Below are 20366 nucleotides of genomic sequence, written 5' to 3'. Positions count from 1 at the left end.
ATACATTTAATTTATATACTGCCCATTCCTGCAAAAGCTGGCTCAGGTTTTTTTAAAAATCGCATAATTAAAACACAATAGAATACAATAATATCTGTATTCCAACAATCTTCCAGATTTACCCAGAACAGTCAGTGTGGTACTTGTATTATTCATCCACAGAGGGTAATGAAGAAAATCTGAAACCTCAGAATGTAAAATTAGGTTATGTTAAACTTAAACTCTTAAACCCAAAGAGACCCTCACTGTATTAGGAATGAAGATTGCTTAAGTGAGCTTGAGGCTTGGGAGGGCAGAAATCTTTCAGACTCATTATTTCAGAGAGCTACGTACAGAACAGTATGACTTTGTGGGTCATATTAACTGGCCGAAGTCCTCAGCTCCATGACACCTCAGGGCTAACTAGACAAGATGATAGCAGATGTGTATTCCTTTTCATGTTTCCATGCCATTCATCTATGAAACAGATAAATCCAGAAGGGTAGCAGAGTTAGATGGTAGCAGCAAAACACACCAGTTGCATTTTAAAGGGTATCTGAATTTATTTCAGCATCAACTTTAGTGAGGCAGAGCTAGTGGTCTCATTCCCTTGATGGCGGCCAGGGATGTCCTCCGCCCCCCTCCCATTGAGTGCCACCATTCTGAGCAACTGAGAAGTTCTCCCCCCCCCCCTGCTGATTGTGGCATCCTGTTACTTTCAGTTAAAAAAAACATAGGTTCACACAGAGTAACCCTAATCTACCTGTGTGACTTCCATTTTGTACCAGAAGTGAAGTAACTCTGCAGGCAGCATCACAGCATCTCTCCTTGTCCCTACCCACGGCTCTCTTGTTGATTGCCAAGCACTGCCTGGCAGCTCTAGAAGCTTACCTCAACCAATGCAACAGAGAAATCACCCAAGGAGGTAAGTGCTGACTGACCAAAGATTATGCTGAAATAAATTTTGTTCGTTTTTAAGGAGCCATTGGACTCATGTTTTTCGAGGCTGTGTGGGAGCCCTAGTGTAAAAGGAGGACCCTCCCTATTAGATATTGCCCCATCCCCACCTGTTGTTCTTTGCTCCAGCTGTTGTTCTTACTTGGTCTATCAGCTGGGAGTGAAGAAAAGTGGCAGGAGTATCTGAATGGAGAGAGAGAAGAAAGAGGAGTGTGGAGAGTTCAACACCACAGATTCAGGCTGCCAAATTAAGCACAGGACCAATATGTGCCTGATATCTGCTTCATATCTGGTTTGGAAAAAAAAGTTAGGAAATCAAAAAGGAAAGTGGAAACTTCTGCTCTGAGGTTAGGAGGGCATCTTAACTTTGTTGATTCCCACCAATTGCTTAGGGAGACAGGACTAAACCGTCTTGTCTCCCAGGTGGCTGTCAGCCCAGCCGATGAGCTAATGAACCCAGAAATGGGAAGATCCAGAGCAGGTGAGTCACTGTTAGAAACAATGCAAGTCATACCAGAGGAACAGTATAAATGGGATTAAGGAACGGTTGCATAGCAAGGGGGCCATTACTGAGCTGGAAATGGGGACTCAACACACAGACTTTTTTTGGCAAGATAACAGCCACAACTTTATTATCATGCAAATGAGCGTAGGCTCAGCATAGGTGGATTCAGCCATCTTGCAGCACTAGAAGGCGCTATTTACTTTATTTAAAAAGTGAAAGTTGGGATAATGGCAATGATGTTACTTTAGTTCTTGGGAAAACCCAGAAGTGGCATCAAGCTTCTCTGCCAGCATTTGCTGGCAGGGGCTCCTGGGAATTGTAGTCCATGGACATCTGGAGGACCACAGGTTGACTACCCCTGCTGTAGATGATGTAACACCATTGTGCAGATGATGCGCCCCATCCCCCCCCCCCCCCGAACTCCTGCTGGCAACCCTAGGTGGGGAAAGAAATTGGACACCCTGGGGTTCGGTATGAGGAAATGATGGCCATGTTATGTGAGAAAATCTGAATTAACCCCCCGACACAAACACACACAGCAGCAGCCCCAGTTTTAATGTACTCTGACTTTGCACCTTAGCAAAATTTTTAGAAAGACTGTGGAAAAGCAGGGGAAATCCTGGGAGGTGCACACAAAGACTGCAATGCTATGAAAAAGCAGGGGGAAAGCACTGAAAGTGGGACAGATAACCGTTGTGGAGAGTGGCCACTTAAAGCCACCTAGTGAGTTCATAGCAATGAGTTCATGTGAACTTTGAGCCACCAACTGTTTAGTGCTACCTTCTGCTAACTCAGCTCTCCAAGGGCCGTTTCTTAGCTTGCTGCTGCTTTTTGTACATTCTCCTGCATATGAACATTGTTCCTCTAGGTCCACCAGTCTTAGCCAGATAGAGGCCTCCTGCTTTCTTCAGTAGCTTCTGTGTCATATTATTATTATTTTTTTTTGGATGCATGGAATTCACCCCCAATGATTGGAAAAGGTAACCAAGAGGATGAAAAAGAGTCCCAGTCCAGATAAGGTGCAATAAGTTCCCAGTTAAGATTTGCTGGGATACATAAAAGTGTGCAAGCACCGGGTCATGTCTGACCCCTGGGGTGACGCCCTCCAGCGTTTTCATGGCAGACTCAATATGGGGTGGTTTGCCAGTGCCTTCCCCAGTCATTACTGTTTACCCCCCAGCAAGCTGGGTATTCATTTTACCGACCTCGGAAGGATGGAAGGCTGAGTCAACCTTGAGCCGGCTGCTGGGATCGAACTCCCAGCCTCATGGGCAGAGTTTTCAGACTGCATGTCTGCTGCCTTACCACTCTGCGCCACAAGAGGCTCAAGCTGGGATACATACCAGGGGCCAATTTGTTCTCTGAAGCTGCAGACTCTTGAGAAATTTAAAATAATATTTATTTTAGGCAATTTTTTAAATGTTTTGCATAGAGGTGTCTGCTAGTTCAGACTTTTGTTTAGAATTTCCTACTCCAGGTTGGGAAATTCCTGGAAATCTGGTTTTTTAATACCATACAGTCCGAGGCAGTCATTTTCTCCAGTAGAATGAATCCCTGTAGTTTAGAGATAAGTAGTAATTCTAGGGAGCCTCTTGTGGCCATGAAAATGCTAGAGGGCGTCACCCCAAGGGTCAGACATGACCCGGTGCTTGCACAGGGGATACCTTTACCTTTACCTAGTAATTTTAGGAACTCTCCAGTCTCCACCTGGAAGTTGGTAAATCTCCTTTTGTTCAATACATTGGGATATTTTTTTTAGGATTTAACTTTTCCACGGGGTTTTCAATAGTTTTGCTTCATTATAATTGATAGTGACACTTTACATAACAACTACAATTTTGGAAGCCTTGTGGACTAGCAATTAAAAACAAAAAGAACACTGAATGCATTAATTCAGTACTCAGCCAGACAGAAGCCCCCTACCTCCTGATCTGTTTAGCTGGGGATGCTGAACCTGGGAACTTCTGCATGCTTAGCAGATGTCCTGCCACTGAACCATGGCCCTCCCCTATCTGGAAATGTTCAAAAGTGCTACACCAGTATCAGTGTCTATGTGTACACTGTCTGATCATCAAACCTGAGAATACACCCAGATTTCCCAGTTCTTTGCAGAGCCCTGGTTAGGTCTGCTCATGGAATTTCACCCTTCCCTTGAATGAACAGGCTATTCTATCCCCACTCTTTCTCCTGACCAGCAAACAAGTCAGTTACTCCTTGAAGCTGCCAGGTCAGCAGTAGGGCTCCAGAGTAGCCAGAAATATTCCAAGCATGCTGCAGGAAGAGAGACTCAGGTTTCCACTGCTTAGGAATGCTGCTGCAGCCTAGCCAGCTTTGGCTCCTGTACGGCTAACTTCCTGAAGTGCCGATGCACACTTCCTGCTTTGCTTCCTGTCTCCCCCGTTGTCCCCCCCATACCATTCTCCTTTCTGTAGCCAAGCCTGGAGCTTTACTGGAAACACTGACCGTTCTCTGAGACATTGAGCTCCACAGCCAGCATTTCTAATTGTGCTCCCTGCCTCCTTTGGAGGAAACCGTTCCAAATATTAATGATGGGTGGGAATGGAGGTGATGTAAAGATGACATGAACTGGAGTATAAATGTAAGATGTTACAGAGAAGGAGCAGAGAAGAATGCTTTGTTAACTTTTGTAGTGAGGGAGGGTTCTTCGGCTATGGCACCAATAAATTGCCTTAGAATTTTTTCACTGTCTCCTTGTGACTATTGGATTAAGAGCCTTCATTAATGTCACCACTTTATAGCCTTTTGCCTAGTGCTGGTCACATTTGGAATTCTTCTCTACGCTTTACTGTAGTTTCAGGATACTGGAATCTGGAATGTTCCAGGACAGGTTTTATTTAAGGTTTCTGTACAGGGATGTATGTTTCAGCTTGGATGATCCCAAAAATATTCACGTCAATGCCGATTCTGGTATTTTTTGAGCTTATCCAAGCTGAATTGTACATCCCATTAGTTTAAATAAGCTGAATCAGAGAAGCCTGGATCCCTGGATCAGGGATAGTCAGATTGCGGCCCTCCAGATGTCCATGGACTACAATTCCCATGACAATTCCCTTGCCTGTGTTCGCTGTGTTGACTAGATCCATAGAGGGGGAATATAACTTTGTCCATTTTTATTTTCAATCCCTTTCCTAATAAACTCATTCCCAGTGTGGTGTAGTGGTTAGGAGCAGTGGCTTCTAATCTGGTGAGCTGGGTTTGATTTAACCACTCCTTCACATGCAGCCAGTTGGGTGACTTTGGGCTCATCACAGCCCTGGTAGTGCTGTCTGACCAAGCAGTCCTGTCAGAGCTCTCTCAGCATCACCTACTTCACAGGGTGTCTGTTTTGGGGAAAGGAAAGCAAAATCAATTGTAAGCTGCTTTGAGACTCCTCTGGGCAGTGAAAAGCGGGGTATAAAAACGAATTCTTCTTCTTCTAACAGAGTTTGCCTTTTCACACACTGTCACTGAGCTATCCGCTATGACCCTCAGATCTTTTCGCTCTCAGGCTCAGCAAATGCAGACCTCATTAACCCATACTTGAAGTTGGGATTTTTTATCCCAGTGTGCATTATTTCACACTTACTAACATTTAGCTTCATTTGTCACATTGTCACCCACTCATCCAGTTTGAAGAGATCCTCTTGGAGTTCTTCAGAGTCAGCCTTGGTTTTTTCCTGAATAATTTTGCATCATCTGCAGACTTAGCCACTATACTACTGACCCCTAGTTCCAGATTATTTATAACAGATCCTTGTGGGACCCCACTGCTTACTTCCCTCTATTGTAAGAACTGACCATTTATTATTAATATTTATGACCTGCTGCTATCATTCAAGATGTCTCGTGGTGGGTTACATAAAATAATACCCCACAAGTACATTAATACCCTTTATTTTGTCCCACAGCTCAAGTGCTGACAGAAGTGTCAACGCAACACAAGCATTTTAGATCACTTTACTTCGGTATCTCAGTAGCAGACTTACATGATTGCAGAAGTTCTTCTAAGGCAGGGGTAGTCAACCTGTGGTCCTCCAGATGTCCATGGACTACAATTCCCATGCGCCCCTGCCAGCATTTACTGGCAGGGGCTCATGGGAATTGTAGTCCATGAACATCTGGAGGACCACAGGTTGACTACCCCTGTTGTAAGGGAAAAGTGATTCTTTACAAGTTCAGGTTGGTGAAAAAGAGTGAGGCATCCATCTGCTGTGTAGATAGCTGAAGACTAACAAAGAGGGGCTTTTTGCACGCCTTCAAAATCGCACAATAGTTGCCAATTGGAAACGCTATTGATTTGCCTTAACGCACGACGTCGTAGACAATCTGCCACACACCTGAAACCAATCTACAAAAAGCGCTTCCTTGTAGCGCTTTCATGGGAATCCCAAAAAGTGGATTCACCCTCCGGAAAGTGATACACTCTTGCAACCAATCTGCAACACTAGCGAAAAAGACCTGTGCGTTAACATTGTTGCGGTTTCTTCAAAGTCCCTCCTCCTGAGCCTGTCCTCCAAACTTCCGGCGAAGCGATCGCCATTTTTTTTTCTCCGAGCGAGCGGGGATAAACGCACCAGCGAGCCTCTTTCAGTTTAGAGGTTTCCCTGGCTTCAGTCCCTCCCCTTCAGTCACTAAGCACACACATTTAACACAGTCATTCAGCCGAAAATCGGGCCCGTGAGAGGGGGGGAGGGGGGGATTTATTTTCCCACTCGGAGGCAGCGTGGCCACGATCAAATGACAGCTCAAACAGAGGCTTCCCCGGCTTCAGTCCCTCCCCTTCAGTCACTAAGCACACACATTTAACACAGTCATTCAGCCGAAAATCGGGCCCGTGAGAGGGGGGGGGAGGGGGGATTTTTTTTTTTTCACTCGGAGGCAGCGTGGCCACGATCAAACGACAGCTCAAACACCCCAGGCAGCTGGATGGGTCTCTCCGTTGCAACGAATCTACACAGATTCGTTACAATGGGTGTTTTTTTTTTTTTTTTAAACCTTTCTTAAAGGGAAAGGGGCTGTTTGGGAGCATGCTAACGGCTGCCCATTGGCTGCTTGACGGCCAGAGGCGGGACAGCTCGGCAATAGCGCTTCCTTTCTAGCGATTTCTGCCGAGACCGGAAGCCTGTGGGAAACGCTACAAAACGCAACTGGATTCCACTACAAAGGCAGGTATGCATAACGACGAATTCCACTATTTTAAATGGCGATTTTTCATTCAGTGACCAATTTGCAACAAAGATCCCGGTGCGTAAAGCCCCAGAGTTTGGAAAGAAAGGGGGAGGGGTGTTTTCCCACCTTGGCTGTTAGCCAGGAAATTGTGATTAACTTCCAATCACATTTGGGGAACACAGGAAAGAGCTAGCTTGCTACAATTCCCAGCATCCTATCTTGTAAAGCGATGGGGGAGAATATCTCTTGTTTCTCAAGAGCTAAAAGCTCTCGAGCTAAAAGCTGCCTGGCTGGGCAGAACACCCTTAATCCATCAAGAAAACAGTACCCTGGTGACAAACTATGCCCTCCCTCTCAACCAACAATTTCCTCTCCCTGTGCCTCAAGGGACAACGTATGGATGCCGACTCCACTGCAGATGGTCTAGTCTAGAGGGGCCCAACTGATCTCCTGTGCTCTGACCTCATCCAAAGACCTGGCAGAAGAGCTCTGTCTTAGAGGCCTTGGGAACACAAAAGTTCTTGCAGGGCCCTTGGCTCTTCTGGGAGCTCATTCCACCAGTTGGGGCCAAGACAGAAAAGGCCCTGGCCCTGGTTGAGGCCAGGCGACCAGTAAGTTGGAACCTGCAGAGTGTAACAGTCTGTGGGGGCATAAGGCAACAAGTGGTCCATCAGATATGTGGGTCCCAGACTGTGTAAGGCCTTAAAGGTCTAAACAAAAATCTTAATCCTGATCCAGGCCACAACTGGCAGCCAGATAAGCTGCCTCAGCACTGGCTGGACATGAGCCCTCCAAGATGTTCCTGGCCCTCCCACCCCTTTCCAAGTTCCAAAACACCCCCCCCCCCAGTTATTTTGATACTTGAACAGGCAATGCAGGGGGGCAGACTTTGGTCCTCTGTCTCATTGGCTAGGTTAAATTATAGTAAAGAAAACATGCCTGGACTTCAGCTGCTGTCTAAGGGAACCAGTTTGGTGTAGTGGTTAAGAGCAGTGGCTTCTAATCTGGCAAACTGGATTTGATTCCTTGCTTCCTGAAATGCAGCCAGCTGGGTGACCTTGGGCTCATCGCAGTCCTGATAGTGCTGTTCTGACCGAGCAATCGTGTCAGAGTTCTATCAGCCACACCTACCTCACAGGGTGTCTGTTTTGGGGAGAGGAAAGGGAAAGCGATTGTAAGCCACTTTGAGACTCCTTTGGGCAGTGAAAAGCAGGGTATAAAACCCAACTTTTCTTCTTCTACATGACAACCCCCCCCCCCCCCAAAAAAAAACCCATACTATTCAGGAAGGAGAAATCAAGGTTTCTAGCTCACATTCACCTACTTTTCATAACCAGGTGAATTACCAATAGGCAAAATAAAGAGAAGTACCATTTTAAAACCAACTTTTCACTCTTCACAAATAGCACTGAATAGTCTTTTTTTCTTTCTTAGGCCTTCCAGAAATCTCTCACAGTCTTCCCTTCAGCTTCCAGCACTCTGGGATGGTGCTTGTGAGCTCTTGTTGGAGCTGTAGAACTCCTTTTATTAGAGCTTGTTCTGTGCTGCTCACATGACTGTCCTGTGCACACAGAGCATTCCCTTTTCTTCAGATATTTCTTATCCCTTTCTCCCCAGAATTCTTTCTTCTTGCCTTTTCTCCAGAAATTACTCTTTTCCTGTAACCTCCTACATTTCCCCCTCAAAAACCCCTTTCTTTACAGTGATATCACATGTTCATATTCAGTCCTCCACCCAGAACTCAGGGTGCAATAGAATCAAAGTAGAAAAAGCATGATATGGCCTGACTGACTGCATTGGTCTTTCTTGCAACACCATCTGTGTTGACAGGCTAGTTCTGAATCATAGAATCATAGGGCCATTCCGCACCGGGATCCACGTAGCAAATTGTTTGCTGAACAAAAAATCGCCATTTTAAATAGTGGAATTCGGCGTAATGCATACCTGCCATTGTAGTGGAATCCAGTTGCTTTTCTATCGTTTCCCACAGGGTTCCTGTCTCGGCAAAAATCGCTAGAAAGGAAGCGCTATTGCTGAGCTGTGTCCCACCCCTGGCCGTCAAGCAGCCAATGGGCGGCCATTAGCATGCTCCCAAACAGCCCCTTTCCCTTTAAGGAAGGTTTTTTTTTTAAAAAAACACCCGTTGCAACGAATATGCGTTGATTCGTTGCAACGGAGAGACCCATCCAGCTAGCAGGTGATGTTTGAGCTGCCGTTTCATCGTTGCCATGCTCCCCCCGAGTGAAAAAAAAATCCCCCCTCCTCACGGGCACGATTTTCGGCCGAAAACAGTGTGAAAAATAAAGTGAAAATAAACCAGCAAACGGGCCTCTGCGATGCTTGTGCTTGGTGACTTTAAACAGAGGGGTTGCAGCCAGGGAAGCCTCGCTGGGTAAACGAAGGCTCGCTGGTGCGTTGATCTCCGCTCGCTCGGAGAAAAAAAAATGGCGATCGCTTCGCCGGAAGATCAGAGGAGAGAGCCAGGCGGAGGGACTTTGCAGAAACTGCAACGCACAGAACTTTCCTGCTAGTGTTGCAGATTGGTTGCAGGAGTGTAACGCTTTCCGGAGGGTGAATCCACTTTTTGGGATTTCCCTGAAAGCGCTACAACGAAGCGCTTTTTGCGGATCGGTTTCAGGAGTGTTGCAGATTGTCAACGAAGTTGTGCATAATGGCAAAACTGTAGCGATTTCAATTAGTAACCATTGTGCTATTTTGGACGAATGCGGAACACCATAGAGTTGGAAGGCACCTCCTGGGTCATCTAGTCCAACCCCCTGCACTATGCAGGACACTCACATCCCTATTGCTCATTCACTGTAACCTGCCACCCCCTTGAATCTTCACAGAATTAGCCTCTCTGTCAGATGGCTATCTAGCCTCTGTTTAAAATTTTCCAAAGATGGAGAACCATTCTGAATCATTCCTGGAAGAAGAAAGAGACTTCTGAATATCTGCTGTCTTTAGCACCAGTTTCAAAATGTACCAGCTCAAAGACAGTGGAAGGTTTCCTATTCTATATACAGTAATTCAAGTCTACAAACATACAGTGAACATGCTCTAGTGCAGGGGTAGTCAACCTGTGGTCCTCCAGATGTTTGTGTACTACAATTCCCATGAGCCCCTGCCAGCAAACTAGAGCAGGGAATTGTAGTACACAAACATCTGGAGGACCACAGGTTGACTACCCCTGCTCTAGTACATCAAGACTGCAAAGGTGGGTGATAGGCAGACTGAGGGGCACAATGTGGACCACTGTTCTGCATTTGAAAGTCCAGTGTAATGGCAGGAGAGCAGGAGTAGTCAAGATTAGCGGTCCTCAACCTTCTTCTGGTCGGGGACCGCCTCCGGGGGTGGGGGAAAGCCAGCGGCCCGGCTGCCGCAGTTGCTCATAAACGTGCATGCCCAATTGCTGCACATGCGCGTTTTGGCCACCAGGGGGTGCAAACGTGCATGCACTGCAGTTCTGCGCGTGCGCGTTTGCGTAGCTGGCATTGTGGGAGGAGAAAGGGGTGGGGCAAGTCCGGGATAAAAACTCGAAGGGCCCCTCTGAGTGTCAGTCTGGGGCCAAGGGGCCAATTGGGAGCCGCGCACTGTGTTGCTCCCGATTGGCCCCTTGGCCCGTTCCAGACATCAGTGGGCTGACTGGCTGAGGCTTCGGAGCAGGGAAAGGAGCCCTCTCTCCCGGCCTCCTCCAACCCCAAGATCCCAGCTTCAGGGCAGGGAAAGGAGCTGGGCCAAAAAAGCCCTTTCCCTGCCCTGAATCCGGGACCCAGCACTCCAGCGGCTTGCCAGCAGACTGCCTGCTAATGACATGCTCAGCCGGCCTCGGGCCAGAGGCTTCCTGGCCGCCATCGATGCACCGGTGATCCCATCGCCCACTCAATCTCTGCGGCTGCGGCCTCCAAGGCTGAGCCTCCCCCCTCCAGCCACCCAGGTACATTGCCTTCCCCCCCCCCATGCCCGCTCTCACTCCCGGGGGCCACTTTTTGGCTAGTTGCTTATAAATGTCCTACTTTCCATGTTAAATTAAATATGAGAAAAACACATTTCTTCCTTTTGCATAAACTGACTCTGATACACAAATTGCACTATTCACAGTGCAAATACCTGACTTCCAAATCTGCCATGATTATAACTCTGCATGCACATAGATCTCATCATAACCCAACACAATTTTCTCACTTATATATCTTCTGCATTGTGGGCAAGGCCAGCTATAACCTCATTAGTTTATAGCTGCCTAAAGGAACTTCCTTTCTCCACAAGACATCCTATGAAGTAGCTGTGGCTGAGGAAGCTCTGACAGAACTGCTTTGTGAGAACAGCTCTAACAGAACTGTGACTAGCCCAAGGTCACCCAGCTGGCTGCATGTGGAGGACAAGCAGCGACTCCAACCTGGTTCTCTAAATTAGAGGCTGCCATGCTTAACCACTACATCAAGCTGGCTCATGTGCTACTTAGAAAAATGTCTGGGCCCCAAACTAGGTTTTTTTGTGATGGGAGTATCCCCATTTGAAAAGAACAAACATGGCCATAACAGGCACTTCAAGATAAATGCTTCAGACAATCCTCTATGTGACATGCTTGAATCTTTCCTCAGAAACATTTTTTTTTCCAAAAATGAAAAAGGCAGCAACTGAGAATGGGAGAGCAGCAACTGAGGAGGGTATGTTTAACCATTTCCCTGTTAATCTGTCCAACACATTTATTATGTTGCAGGCCAATTTGTTGCTCACCGTCTATCTTCCATTTCAATGTCTCTGAGGAAGAAGTGTTTGCGCACATGAAAGCTTATACTGTGGATAAAACTTTGTTGGTCTTAAAGGCCCCCCTGGACTTGAAACTTGTTCTATTTCTCTTCTTTTCATTTGTTTAAAACCACCCTTCCCCCCACCCAAAAAAAGCTATATTGAGGGCCATTCCGCACAACTTTAATATAGCACTAGTCTTACATTTTGTTTCCGCCACTAAAACTGCGTTACACATGACGTCGTGAGCAATCTGCAACACTCCTGCAACACTAGCGCCAAAATCGCTTCATTGTAGTGATTTTCGGGGAATTGGGAAAAGTGGATTCACCCTCAGAAAATCACTACACTCTTGCCAACAACCTGCGACACTTGCGAAAAATACCTGTGCATTCTCAATGTAGTGGTTGCAACAAAGTCCCTCCCCCTGGCTCTCTCCTCCGAACTTCCAGCGAAGCGATCGCTATTTTTTTCCCCTCAGAGCAGGGAAAGCAATGAACCAGCGAGGCTACATTCACCCAGCAAGGCTTCTCCGGCTACAGTCTCTACACATTCAAGCCCCACGGCTGCTGTCTGCCAGTCATGGTCCATGTGGATGTTCAATGACTAATGGCTGAATAATTTTAATACAATTACCAGCTAAATAAATGATAGAATTGTTACAGAAGTTCACTAGAGGACAGGTGTTGCTTTTTTTGATGTTGTTGTTGCTAGAAAGGACTGGCAATGAACCAGCAACCTCCAGACTGAAAGAAAATGTAAAAGGACAACTGCATAGATGACCAAAATAGACTGATATTGTTATGTGCCAGAAGCAGTAGAGAGACCTACATGGCTCAATGAAAGATATTTTAATCTTCTCTCCTCTGCAATTGTAATGCATTCTGCCACCATTATTATTTTCTGATCTGATGTCTGATTCTCGTGAGGGTAACGGATGCTGACGGTGGAGGAATGGAATGGTGGTGCTTTTGTCTCGACAGACTTGGCCAGATTTAATATGTCTGTAGAGGCTGAAATGAACAGAAGGTGATTCGGGGGTGGGGGGGGGGGTGGGAGAGGGTGCGGTGAAGTAACAGCAGCTGCAAAATGAATGGCAATGAGAGTATTTAGAGTCCGTGGTACAGAGAGGGACAGGTGAGCAGATATTTCATCTATAGGTCAAAGTGTACCTTTTTGCAATCATCTCCCTTCTTCCCAGTGGAATAAAATGCCCCAGTAACTTCCAGCTTTGCTAATGAAACCATCTAGCTTAAGTAAAACTTGTAAACTGGTAATGTCCCAATGCTGCTGAATCTACAGTCAGCCCACTGGTGGTTCCATGCCATTACGATGAACCCATTTATTTCTGGTTGAGAAGGAGAAGGAAGAGTTGGTTTTTATACCCTGCTTTTCTCTACCGGAAGGAGTCTCAAAGTGGCTTACAATCGCCTTCCCCTCCTCTCCCCACAACAGGCAACCTGTGAGGTAGGGGGTGCTGAGAGAGCTCTGATAGGACTGCTCTGCAAGAACAGCTCTATCTGCACCGCGACAGGCCGAAGGTTACCCATCTTGCTGCATGTGGAGGAGTGGAGAATCAAATCCAACTCACCAGATTAGCAGCTTCTGTTCTTAACCAATACACCAAGCTGGTTAAGTCAAAAAGTGTTAATGGGGAGTAACCTGCTTGGTGAGACTCCGGTTCCATATAGTCTAGTTTCACAGTATCACCCGGTGTCAAACAGTGACCAGGAAGGTTTCTCTGAGAACCCTCAAGCAGGATACGGAGACTACAGGTTTTTTTTCCTAAATAAAAAGTTCCCAATATCTCCTGAAGCTTTTCCTAACAGAGAAGATGGTCCAACACTTGCACCATTTTAGTTGCTCTTTGATTGCCACTTTCTGGAGTGAGGTGATGAGTACCATTCAAATGTGACCACCCCATAGGGTTATATAAACATGTGATTCTGACACATTTTTAATTAGTCACTTTCATAATCACTTCTGTGAACCCCCTTCCCCTCCTTCTTGCTATCCATGACTTATGAGAGGATTTTGATTCAAGGAAGACCCCATTGCTAGTCTTTCACACATGGGCTAGAAGAAGAGTTGTTTTTTATACCCCACGTTTCACCACCCAAAGGAGTCCCAAAGTGGCTTACAATCACCTTCCCTTCCTCTCCCCACAACAGATACCCTGTAAGGCAGGTGGGGCTGAGAAAGCTCTGAAATAACTGCTCTGTGAGAACAACTTCTAACAGGACTGTGGCTAATCCAAGGTCACCCAGGTGGCTGCATGTGGGGGAGCGGGGAATCAAACTCAGTGCTCCAGGTCAGAAACCACCACTCTTAACCACTGTACCATGCTGGCTCCCTAGTTATCCAGGCACCATAAATTTGAATTCTGTGCATGAAAATATATACGTTTTGTTGGATGCTGTTGTGGGGTGGGCTGAGAACACGGGTTTCCTGGGTCAGTTCTGTAGCACATCAGCAACTTCTCTCAAAGAATTCTGGAAATTGTATTTTGATGTCATATGGGGAATTCTTTTTTAACCCCAGTGAATGAGGTGGCCAAGCACTGAGGGGCTAGAATAGGTAGGGCCACTCTAGACTGCAGGTGGCAAATTCCAGTTTTAAATGTTCTTTTCAGTTAAAAAAAAATCCATGCAAAGATAACAATTACAGGAAGAGGTAAGTTAACCCCTGCCCTTGTTTCATATTCTTTTCTTCTGTTTGCAGGAAGCTTTTAACATAGAGGAGGATTCCAAATGATGATCCTCTGTCAGCTTTCTGAAGTGGTCCATTTCCGTATTCTACCACCTCATTCTTACTATACTCTGCCTGTGTGAACTAGTTCTTGGAGATCTCTCCTGCTTGCCCACCACAAAGCCACAGTTCCCTAGGAAAAGAGATTGATTAAGCCTGTTTTTAAAGTTGATATACACATATCACTTGGGTTGCGATGTTCCCAAGGCACTTTCCAAATTGAAACTGGATTACTAAAAACTGTACAGATACAATAATATATTGCATTGAAACGGCAGCATAACATTAAGTTAGAACTGCAATCATAAGGGAATCAAATAACTGATAGCAACATATGGTGCGGAAGTAGGAAAAACCATCAGTCAACCAGTCAAACTAAACATCACATCAATCAATTTTGGGCTCAAACTAAGCTTTAAGCTGGCATTGAAGCGTAATGCTTCATCTCAGACAACCAAGATGGAAAGTTCACACACAGCTGATGGCATCAGAATCTACTGAGAGGTCCAGAGGAATCAACAGAGTCAGGCATCTTTCCTCTCCCAGTGAAGATGCCTAAAGGTGCTGGCCCCAAGTCAGATCTGAAGCCAAACTGACATTAGCTTTGGAAGGGGATGTGTGTGGCTGGGCTTTGTCAGGATAGGCTGTACAACAATCCGGTCTGTACGCTCCCTCAGTGAAGAAAGTTCCCACTCTCCAACTCATCCAGCCAATGTCTTCATTGAATTGGCCAAGCATAGAGCAGGTAGGTTAAAACTTTCTAAGACATTTGCCCAGTTCCTTAGACTGCACCAATTAAAGGCCTTCCAAGCACTCATGATTCCATTGTGCTCTGATAACATCTTTAGATAAAATTGTGGATATGGGCAGTTTCTGGAGACTGATTCTTTGAACTTCCCTGTGAGCATGTCATGGGCAAGATCAGATCATAGAATCTTTTCTATTAAGATTTTCTAAATTCAGCTCATAGAATCATTGATGAAACAAAGAGCCATCTATTCCATCTCTCTATCCAAATGGCATGGCCTTTCATCTAGTTACTAGTAGCTGCCTCTTGAATCAAATGTATACTTCCCCTGGACTAATTAATGCCCCTGGTCCTACAAGGTCTTAATCCTGGTCTCGTTTTTCATTCTGAAAATTTAAAAAACAACAACAAATTATGCCCAGTTAATTCAGCTGCAAGATGCTTTAACCCAATGGCACTAGCAAGTGCCTTTAGTTCATGTTGTAAATTGCCAATTTAGGTGAAAATTCCAAGCAGACCAAGAGATATTTAAATCTTTCCCCTAGCACCTAAGGTCTAGCACGTAGAAGCAATAGTTCTAGTACTCAAATTCCATGTTATTTCCGAGTAAAAACAAACAAACAACAATAAATACAAAGGGAAGTCAGCAAAATGTTGAACATTGATGAACATAATCCAAGGTAAAAAAGGAAAACTAGCAGCAAGGCACAGAAATCAACTGAGATGCACATGAGAAAGAGCCAGGTAAAGCATCCTGTACTTCCCACTTCCATGGAAAGGAACATATTAAAGAGGAAAGGTAGTGAGGACCACAAAACTTGTGTTGTCTGTGTACATTCCCTGTCAGCTGACAGCTGAACATATGACTGCAACTGGAGTGATGTTTGGGGGGGGGTCGAAATTTTTCTCTCCCTGTCCCTCCAGTCTCATGGTGGTTTCCGTAAGTTAATGAAAATTGCACAACACAGCTGCCAACTGCCATGCCGGATATATTTTGCAACCAAAGCTGCCATGCTACATCATCAGGATAATATACCCAGAGCCTTCTGAGAAAGCCATGAGGAAGTCCAGGTGCAAACGTAAAAAAGGAAAATGTTTAACCAAGCCTGTTCACCCGTTTGTATAAGATCTATATGGGCTAGTACTCTTGGGTGGGCTTAGAGCCTCCACTAGATGTGCACGAGTAGGAGAACGACAGGTCTGCTTACTGGTCCTCCCTACTGATGACGGAAAAGTCTCATTGGACTATGACCCAAGTAAAGCTGATAGGGAGAGAGGATGTGAACCATTATGGGAGATGTGACATGCTCCAAAGTGCCGTTTGGGACAACCTGTGGCACTTTTAAAAAAATCATTCAGTCTTCATGGGAAAATCCTAGAAACGGTAGAATGCAGGAGCCAAGTCAGTCTTCCTTGGCTAGGTGATGTCACCAAGGATGGTGTGGCTATTGGATTATTACATCAAGTGGGAACATCAATCAGCTCCAGATTGAATCTTTGTCTGCCACCTTTCCTAGCTACACTGGTCAAACAGGAAAGGGGGTGGGAGTTAGAACTCGATTGAGACAACCATCTTTTAATATTTTTATGTTTTATATGTTAAGAGGTTTTAAGGGTTATTGTATTGTATTGCTTTATTGTAAACTGCCGCAAGACTAATGGTGAGTGGCGGTATATAAATTCAAAGATTAATGAATAAATAAACTGGAAGAAAGCAGCACCCCATCATGTCCTCCCATAAAGAAATAAGCCCAGTTTCACCCAGTTGCTCTGGGCACAAGAAATGAAAGGTGGTGAGTGGAATCTGATGAAATAGCTATGTCAGTGCCAATCTTCACTAGATGGCATGACAGGGTCCTGCGCTCATAGATTTGTGGTATCAAATAGAGGCAAAACCTCCTGGGGTGTCAGCTTTGCCATAACAGGGATTGCTCATGTTTTATTTACCATTGGCTCATTTTCAGGAGACAGATGTGACATTTTAACAAACCCTTTTCAGGTGTTAGGATCAGACGTAGAATCAGAGAGTTGGAAGGATCCTTCTAGTCCAACCCCCTGCACTGTGCAGGATACTCACAACCCTATCACTCATCCACTGTCACCTGCCACCCCCTTAAGCCTTCACAGAATCAGCCTCTCCATCAGATGGCTATCCAGCCTCTGTTTAAAAATTTCCAAAGATGGAGAACCCACCACCTCCCGAGGAAGCCTGTTCCACTGAGAAACTGCTCTAACTGTCAGGAACCTCTTCCAGATATGTAGACAGAATTTTTTTTTTGCATTAATTTCATCCCATTCGTTCTGCTCCATCCCTCTGGGGCAAGAGAGAACAACTCTGCTCCATCCTCTATATGGCACCCTTTTAAATACTTGAAGATGGTTATCAAATCCCTTGTCAATTGTCTCCTCTCCAGGCTAAACAGACCAAGCTCCCCCAACCTTTCCTCATATGTCTTGGTCTCCAAACCCCTCACCATCTTTGTTGCCCTCCTCTGGACATGCTCCAGTTTGTCTACACTTACTGGAAGCATGCCAACTGTGCATATCAGGAGTACATGCTACTCTCGGTTCTCTCAATATGTGCAGTTGTCATGTTGTCTGATAGGGACAACACATGGATTTTGCACTGGTGCACAGCCTCTGTGCACAATATATGAATCTACAATTATTCAGCTTTAGGTTTTCATGTCCCAAAGTTGTCAAGCCGTGCATCGCCCCTTTTCAGACAGCGTGGTGACTGCGTATATCGAGAAGATCTATGTGCACTTGCTGGCCACCCAATATCATGGGTGGATACACTGATCACAGCATACCCTTTACCTTCAGTCTGACATAGTCAACCCCTTGGGTATCAGGAGATTATGTGTTTAGACAGCTAGTTTGGTGTAGTGGTCAGGAGTGCGGACTTCTAATCTGGCAAGCTGGGTTCGATTCTGCACTCCCCCACATGCAGCCAGCTGGGTGACCTTGGGCTCACCACAGCACTGATAAAACTGTTCTGACCAAGCAGTGATATCTGGGCTCGCTCAGCCTCACCCACCCCACAGGGTGTCTGTTGTGGGGAGAGGAATGGGAAGGCGACTTTAAGCCGCTTTGAGCCTCCTTCGGGTAGAGAAAAACGGCATATAAGACCCAACTCTTCTTCTTCTTCTTCTTCTATGCACATACATCCATTCTTTGTTGTATAAATATTAAACAGAAACAGCTGCCAAACAGGAGACTGGTGATGTCACCAACTCTAGCCATTAGGTATCGTCCACTGTCCAACCTTGTGAAACTGGTTTTTCCAGAACCTGGGGCAGATCAGCACTATGCAAGTGGATTCAAACTGGCTGCACTGAACCCAAAATGTTGTAGCTGTTTTGTACCTCTGGAGGAAGGGTTCCCGTATCCACAGGCAGCACGCACAGGGCTCCTGCTTCTGACTCCATAGGTCCCTCTGGTCACAGATTGCTTTATTTTGACTGTCGAGTGAATGTAGTGCCAGTAATTCTTTAGGAAGCGAGAGCAGAAGTAGCTCTTCCAGGGGGCTGAATAGCCTCAGTCTCAGATAGACTTTCTAGACCTGCCTGATTGCTGGATTTAATGCTTTCCTTGAATTGCAACATCAGCAGCAACCCTGTGGTCCTTGCTCACGGCTTGTTTGACATGGACTGGCTTATGCATTGTGACTGGTAAATGCGAGACCACAGTAACGGGGCATCAGGTTCAATCCCCTGCTACAGCTCTTTGCCTTGTAGACTTCAATTTTAAGAAGTGGAATCTGAGAACTCTCCCCATTCAATCCCCTCCCCAATTTTTGTGTTAAATCCATGCTGGCTCTCAAGTTTGTGCAGAAGTGCAAAGCAGAAAATGACAGAGTAGCATTATAGTTAACTTCTCCTAGCACAATCTCAAGAGCCCTGCCCTGCTACTTGACCCTGCTCATAATTCTGCTCACCGCTTACCTTCTGGGATAGGCCTGCAAAGCCTGAGTCTCGAGAAACATGCCTAGCTCTGCCTGAGTTTGAGTCTTTTCAGTTTTAAAAGCTTCTAGCTGTTTGGGAGACTCAGCTAACAGGGAGGTCCGTGCAGATGGTAACTAATTAAAAATGAACCAACATGCTCTGCCTGCTAGTATAACTATAATTACTGATCCCCAAATGATTGTTGATAGAAGAGAAGAAGAAGAGTTGGTTCTTATATGCCGCTTTTCCCTACCCGAATGAGGCTCAAAGCGGCTTACAGTCGCCTTCCCATTCCTCTCCCCACAACAGACACCCTGTGGGGTGGGTGAGGCTGAGAGAGCCCTGATATCACTGCTCGGTCAGAACAGTTTTATCAGTGCCGTGGCAAGCCCAAGGTCACCCAGCTGGTTGCATGTGGGGGAGTGCAGAATCGAACCCGGCATGCCAGATTAGAAGTCCGCACTCCTAACCACTACACCAAACTGGTTTCTTGCCACACATAATACTCCCTGATATAAAGCTCAGAATGGTCTGTCTGGGGCAAGTTGATTAAGAAACCCACGGCTGCCTCAAGTTCTCATCCCGCTCTGTATGTTGCTCAATTCTGCAGTTTGGTGGGTGACAGCACCAGGGACAGGGTCCTTCTCCACTGTAGCCCATGGCTGATGGAACATTCATCAGGCACCAAGCCTATTGCGAGTGACACTAGACCAAATAATCTCTGCTCTTCCTTTTACTGGATTCCCTCCCCCTCCCTTATCCAAGGATGTTATGGAGGTTCTTTCACTGGCTGTTTTAATATTGCTTTGAAGTGGGCTACTTTTTAAGGGTTGCCAGGTGTCCTCCCCCCCCCCGCAGCCACCAGATCCAAGTTAGGAACCCCCTGGAGATTTGGGGATGGAGCCCGGGGAGGGCAGGGATCTCAGTGGGGTACAGTGCCATAGAATCCTGGGAATTTTCTCCTGGGAAACTGATCTGAGTAGTCTTGAGATGGGCTGTGATTTGGGGGATATCCAGGTCCCGCCCCAGCCTGAGTTGTAAAATCTCTCCAGTGTGTAGAAAGTCTTGGCTCACATTTGCTTTAATCAAAGTGGGGGAGGGGAGAGCTGCATTGGTTATGTTGGATGAAGTGGGTTATTCAATATACAGCATGAAGATTGAATATGGCATTTTCAAACAATGAAAAGAAACCAAGAAAGCTGTTTAGTTGTTCGATCCCTCACACTCCGCGTTCTAATTACCCTGCGGGCCTGTCTGGCTGGCTAGGCCCGTTGCCCTCTGCCCTGGAAGAATTGCTGCCCTTTTCTCTTCTTCCTTCACACACAGCAGACTGGGCAAGACTAATAAGGCCGATGCAGATTTAAAGTGATCCTGATTAGAAAAGCCCCCCCTGCCCCTTCCGAGAGCAGATTCTTGTGCTATTCTGTCCTGTAACCCAATAGGCTCTTGTGGCCTTTGCAAAACAACAAAACATTAAACCTGCCTTCAGGCAAGGGCATATATACTTCTGGCCAGCCGTTGGGATGTTAAATGTGTTTTAATGGGCTTTTTGACACATTCT

This window comes from Paroedura picta, chromosome 3 (genome assembly GCF_049243985.1).
Source record: "Paroedura picta isolate Pp20150507F chromosome 3, Ppicta_v3.0, whole genome shotgun sequence".
In the NCBI taxonomy this organism is placed as follows: Eukaryota; Metazoa; Chordata; class Lepidosauria; order Squamata; family Gekkonidae; genus Paroedura; species Paroedura picta.
Note: the sequence above shows the minus strand (reverse complement) of the source record.